The 5,383-nt window shown below is 33.1% G+C and overlaps 1 long non-coding RNA gene across 1 annotated transcript; it reads left to right on the plus strand.

Annotated features, from left to right (window-relative positions):
• The first annotated feature begins 1,066 nt into the window (after positions 1-1,066).
• Positions 1,067-3,686, plus strand: LOC134247681 (uncharacterized). The gene is made up of 2 exons (XR_009987911.1): positions 1,067-1,259; positions 3,235-3,686. It is a non-coding gene; the product is annotated as an uncharacterized LOC134247681 (long non-coding RNA).
• The last annotated feature ends 1,697 nt before the right edge of the window (positions 3,687-5,383 follow it).

Below are 5,383 nucleotides of genomic sequence, written 5' to 3' on the forward strand. Positions count from 1 at the left end.
ATATTTATTTTAAATTAAATTTTAATTTCATGATGACACATATGCATGTTTTGATCTATATGAAATAAATAAGACTATTTAAGCAACCTAAAACTTGATTTAGTGTGCATGGTTTAATTTTTCATTAGAAATACTTATGTTATTTTTGTACCTTTGGCTTCAAATATTAAATGTGGTGCTGCACCGTGCAGTTTCTAAATATCAGAAATCACTTTTAAATCATATTAACCATAAACATGATTCTGTTGATATCAGCAGAACAGCTATTGTTTACCTGTATATAAATTCTGCATTATGATAGACTGGAGCTTGATGAAATGAGCAATTGGCCATTTTCAATTTCTTAAGTTGCATGCATTGATATTATATAGTCATATACTAGTATTTGTTTGTTGCTCGTAGAAATTATGATATCCGTTTAGAGAACTTTTTATTCATGTGGATACATCACCAACACAGTCTCTGCTCTCATCCGAGGGAGCGGTCTCTATGTACTACATTGGATTCAGACCCGTGATGTAAGAATCGGCACCTACTTCCCGACTTGAGGCGTGTCGCTCGAACCACTGGGCCACACTGTGTGACCCATTATGAAAATTTGACATAATACTTTTACGTCTATATGACTTCTAAATTTTATTGACTTGATAAAATGACTGATACACAAATAAGATTTTTGTAATCTCTCTGTTTATAGCTGTTTACCATTTGCCATATTTCTATCACTAATTAAATCAATTTTCAACAATGGCCACTGAAGAGTCAGAGTTCTGTCTTATTATATAAATAGTTATCTGCCCATGATGCAAAATGGAATAAATAAAATAAAGTATTAAATGGATTATAATTTTGAATCAAAGAAGGCCTACATATCTTAAACAAACATAATTTAGATGTAGTCTTGCTTTTATGAAAAATTGTAACTTATTTAATTTTTCTCACTCTCAGATATAATTGCTTTTCAACAACTTTTAAATTGTGGTTGTGATAGGACTGCCACTTAGAATTAAAATGATACAATTTTCCATCATTTTTTTTCTTTGTCATGTGTCTATTACAATTTTAACTGAATGTCAGGTGCAAGGAAATGGACATGCAAGTGGTTTTTGGGACTTTTCTTAGCTCATGCTAAAAACAAAAACAGTTATTAATGTACGGTACTGTACTAACTTGATCTATTTTAATTTCAGATATCCACTGAACAAATCATCTGAAAACTAAGGCTAATAGGAGAGGATGAAGAATACTTCTGTTAAAAGGTATGTTTTAACAGTGAGTAAGAACTTAATATAATTTATGTAGCTCTATTTTAGGAAATTAAGGACTAAAGCATAAAGTTTATGTTTTTATTTTCTATTGTTTTGTTAATCTCACTGTGTAATGTTAAGCTCTCTATTTAGTATTTATCATCATGATCATAGTCAGTGTGTTGTGGGGTTGGGGGGAGGGGTTACATGTAAGCTGCTTTCCTCTACTTTTTAAGTTTTATATAATATATTTATATGTTTCCATGAAATAAACAGATGTTAACATTTTCTTAGAAAGTCTCATTTTGCGAGCTACCTACTAAAATTGTATGATTTATTTAAGATAAGTATTATCAACATTTTCAGCTTCTCTGCAACCGCTCAACCAATCTCAACCAATTTTGGTGAAGGGGAACAAAATTTATAAATTTTATCCCCCCCTCCCCCGCGGGCCTGAGGGGTGGGGCCAAAACCACTAAAATTCATGCAATCTTTGAAAATCCCTTTCTTCTTTTCCCCTCCTGAACATCAAGCAGTCAAACTGTTGGTATGATTGTAATCGGCATTGAGTCCTCTACCATAATTATGAAATTCATGACCCCAGGGTCAAGGATTCTAGTATTAAGGTGGGTCTTATAGCTCTTTGGAATTAATCAAACCATTTAAGATGAAATAAAACCTATGAAAACATTTAGTAAATTTTGAAATGTGTGGCCCCAGGGTTAGTGGTTCCTTTGGGGTGGGGTACACAACTGGTGGTTATAAAATTGAATTGCATTGTATCTTTATTACTCTGATCTACCTTTGGGTATTAAGTAACCAAAGTAAGCATGTTAACTGAATGTATAATTATGATAAACAAAGGTGCGTCTTTCAAAATTGTGAACTTCATGGCTTTTTGTTTAAATTACGAACAAAATTCAATTGAGTGGAAGTTGTTAGGCCTAGAAAAAAAATATATTTGTTTCCCCTTTCAGGCTGAAAAAATATAGGTAGATAGGTAGGTAATTATTTTTTTTTTTTGAAACATTTTTTTTTTGCTTCTTGAATCAAAAAGTGTATAGAAGTAACATTAATGACAAAAGAAATGGTGTTTTCAAGTATTTCTGTGACTTAAAAGAAAGGTAACTCAATTTTCTTTCTGTCTTGAACATGTTGAAAAGCTTGCAAAGTTGGAGACTATAATTCCCCGGGTGAAATCTTGCACTTCATGGGACAAAAGCATTAAAAATAAATTTAGGGTCGGCACTATACATTAGGGTCGGTCGGGAACAAACATTTTTTTTTCTAGGTTTTACATGATACTCAGGTGACCTATAAGGTCTGTGGGCCTCTAGTTGTTATTCAAATATCATGAATCATGGTCTAAGGGTCTAGGTTAGGGGTACAAAAAATATTTTGATGAACAAGTAAAATGAAGAAAAAAATCCTTAATTTACTTTGAAAATCTTATCAGAAACAAATCCATGCATACATATTCAGTACATTTAAATACATTCAAGTTTGTTTATTTCATTATCCCTTGTCAAGTGTTTAAAAGAGGCAACTTTAATAAACTAATGAGATTTTACACTTGATAAATTTTTAGATTTTATTTTAAATCATTCTGATCAAATATGCTGAAAATCTGAAATTAATCAAACAAAGGCTTGTGCTAGAACAGTTTTAGGAACTTTCAGTTTGTCAATCTTATTAAAATTAAATGTTAGATCTGTACACATACTGGCTAAAATCTAATGGTATCCTGTAGAGTGTCACGTCAGACGTTAAATTCTATTAACCAATCAAATACTCGAATGCAAAAATTATTGTATTTAATTTATTGGAATGAATAAGTCTAGAGTCTGAGTTGTTCCGTATTTGACATTTGACGTGACCTTCTATGGATGCTGTTAGATGTTGTGTAGCGAGTATGCAAGAGGATCTAACATGTTGTTTTATTTAGATCGGGATTTTGTTAAACTATATTTTTATATCTTTTCAATAGGTTGAAGTAACTGACGAGCAGGTCAATCCAACTTGAACTTGAAGTGCAAGTGGGTCTTCAAAAATGTGGACCACTCAAGAACTTTTCTGTTGGTTGATGATGGACTACAAACTGACTATTTAACAAAGAAATCCACTTTGGTGCTTATTGGCTACTAATGATGTGAATTTGTGCATTTATTATACCAAGTACTTTTACATTTCCTTGATGATACTAGACTTGCATATACCGAATTCAGGTTTAGTTGATTGATTGCAGTTCTAAGTTCCTCTCGCAAGATTATATCTCTCATGTATGAGACATCATTAAATGCAGACATTTTCTCTGTCCTCCTGTTGTGACATGAGAGCTCGGACTTAGTTGTAAAAATATTTATGATGCAAGAGAAAATAAATGGCCAAGCCAATGTATGTAAATGTTGATAATAACATTAAATATTCTTTGATAACTAGTGTGAGTGTGTTTTGTTTTTTCCAATATGAAAATTCAGTGAAAATGAGTTTTGGTTGAAAAGCTGGGCTAAATTGTATAATTTATAGTGTCTGTTGCGGAAACCTATGGTACACCATATGTATTTCAACCGTATACGCATACTGAAACCTTGCGTAAACCTCAAGTTTCAGCAAGTTTCAGTTGCGGAAACCTATGGTACACCATATGTATTCCAACCGTATACGCATACTGAAACCTTGCGTAAACCTCAAGTTTCAGCAAGTTTCAGTTGCGGAAACCTATGGTACACCATATGTATTTCAACCATATACGCATACTGAAACCTTGCGTATACCTCAAGTTTCAGCAAGTTTCAGTTGCGGAAACTATTTGGATTCGTGGACACCTTTGGTTTCCGCACTGCGGAAACTTGATGAAACTTGAAGTTTCCGCACTGAAACTTTGCGGAAACTATTAGTAACCTTAAGTTTCCGCAGAGTTTCAGTAGAGTTTCAGCCATGCGGAAACTGTATTTTTCATCCAGTGCTAGGCCATAAGTTTTGAATGGTAAGGGATAAATAGTGCTTTTTATACGTACATATGTAATCCTTGTAAGAAGACCCAGAACTTTGACCTTTTGACCTTTGAGTTTGACCTACTTTTATAAAGCAAATCTTGACCATAACTTGAAAAGGTTTTGGGTTAGTGCTTTCATACTTTATATATTAAATCCTTATGACAAGACTTTTCATTTTATAGCAAGACATTTGACTTTGGAGTTTGGCCTACTTTAAAAAAAATATCATTTTTTATAACTTTTGAAGGGTTAGGGCTTCATACTTCACATATGTATTCTTTGTGGGAAGACCTTTCATAGCATACCAACAATCATGACCTTTTGACCTTTACCTTGGAGATTTCCGTACTTATGGATTAACTTTAGCCTTAGCCTACTTTCATATTTCACAATTGTATTTCCAGTAAGAATACCATACTTTTGGTACCAATATATTAAATTTGCATCTTCGCTATATTGCCACACGGGGGGCCAGAGTGTTTCACAAATACATCTTCTTCATTTATTTATCGTGGTCTTATGTTTAATTATGTAATTTACTGAATTCCCATTTTTCATCAAAAGGACAAACCACTCTAATTGCAATAAACTATATTAATTTGAATTCTTTAGTGACTCATGGTAAGAGCTTCCTGAAATGTGAGAAAATCAAAAGTACTTTAGTATATCTAACTCTTCAGGACTTAAAGGAGCTGAGATACAAGCATTCAGATATATCAATGCATAGATCTAAACATGCACATTCAACTTTTGATTAACACTTCTGTTGTGTTTGGTAATGAACATGAAGAGGATGCAAATATTTCAAACATTATGAAAAATATTAAGCAGAACAAACGCCTGTTTGGTCCAGATCATGAATTCTACCACGGTTATTGAAAAGATGAAAGGAAGCCGCGGACATTATTCTCCAATAGACCACGAACGTCATCAAAAAATTATCAGATCAGAAACACGTATCAAATCTGAACAATTCAAATGCATGTTTGGCTGTAGAATGAAATACTTGATTAGACCGCATCGATGTGTCGTCTTTTGCAGTATAAACACTGTAAATTGCATCAAGTTGCTGGTGAATTTCGGTTTTTATAGCTAAGCGGGGCTATTCCACGGACCTCCCTACACATTAAACAACGTGAT

The sequence above is a fragment of the Saccostrea cucullata genome, unplaced genomic scaffold (genome assembly GCF_032062105.1).
Source record: "Saccostrea cucullata isolate Sc308-1 unplaced genomic scaffold, CSIRO_AGI_Scuc_v1 ctg1995, whole genome shotgun sequence".
Taxonomy (NCBI): Eukaryota; Metazoa; Mollusca; class Bivalvia; order Ostreida; family Ostreidae; genus Saccostrea; species Saccostrea cuccullata.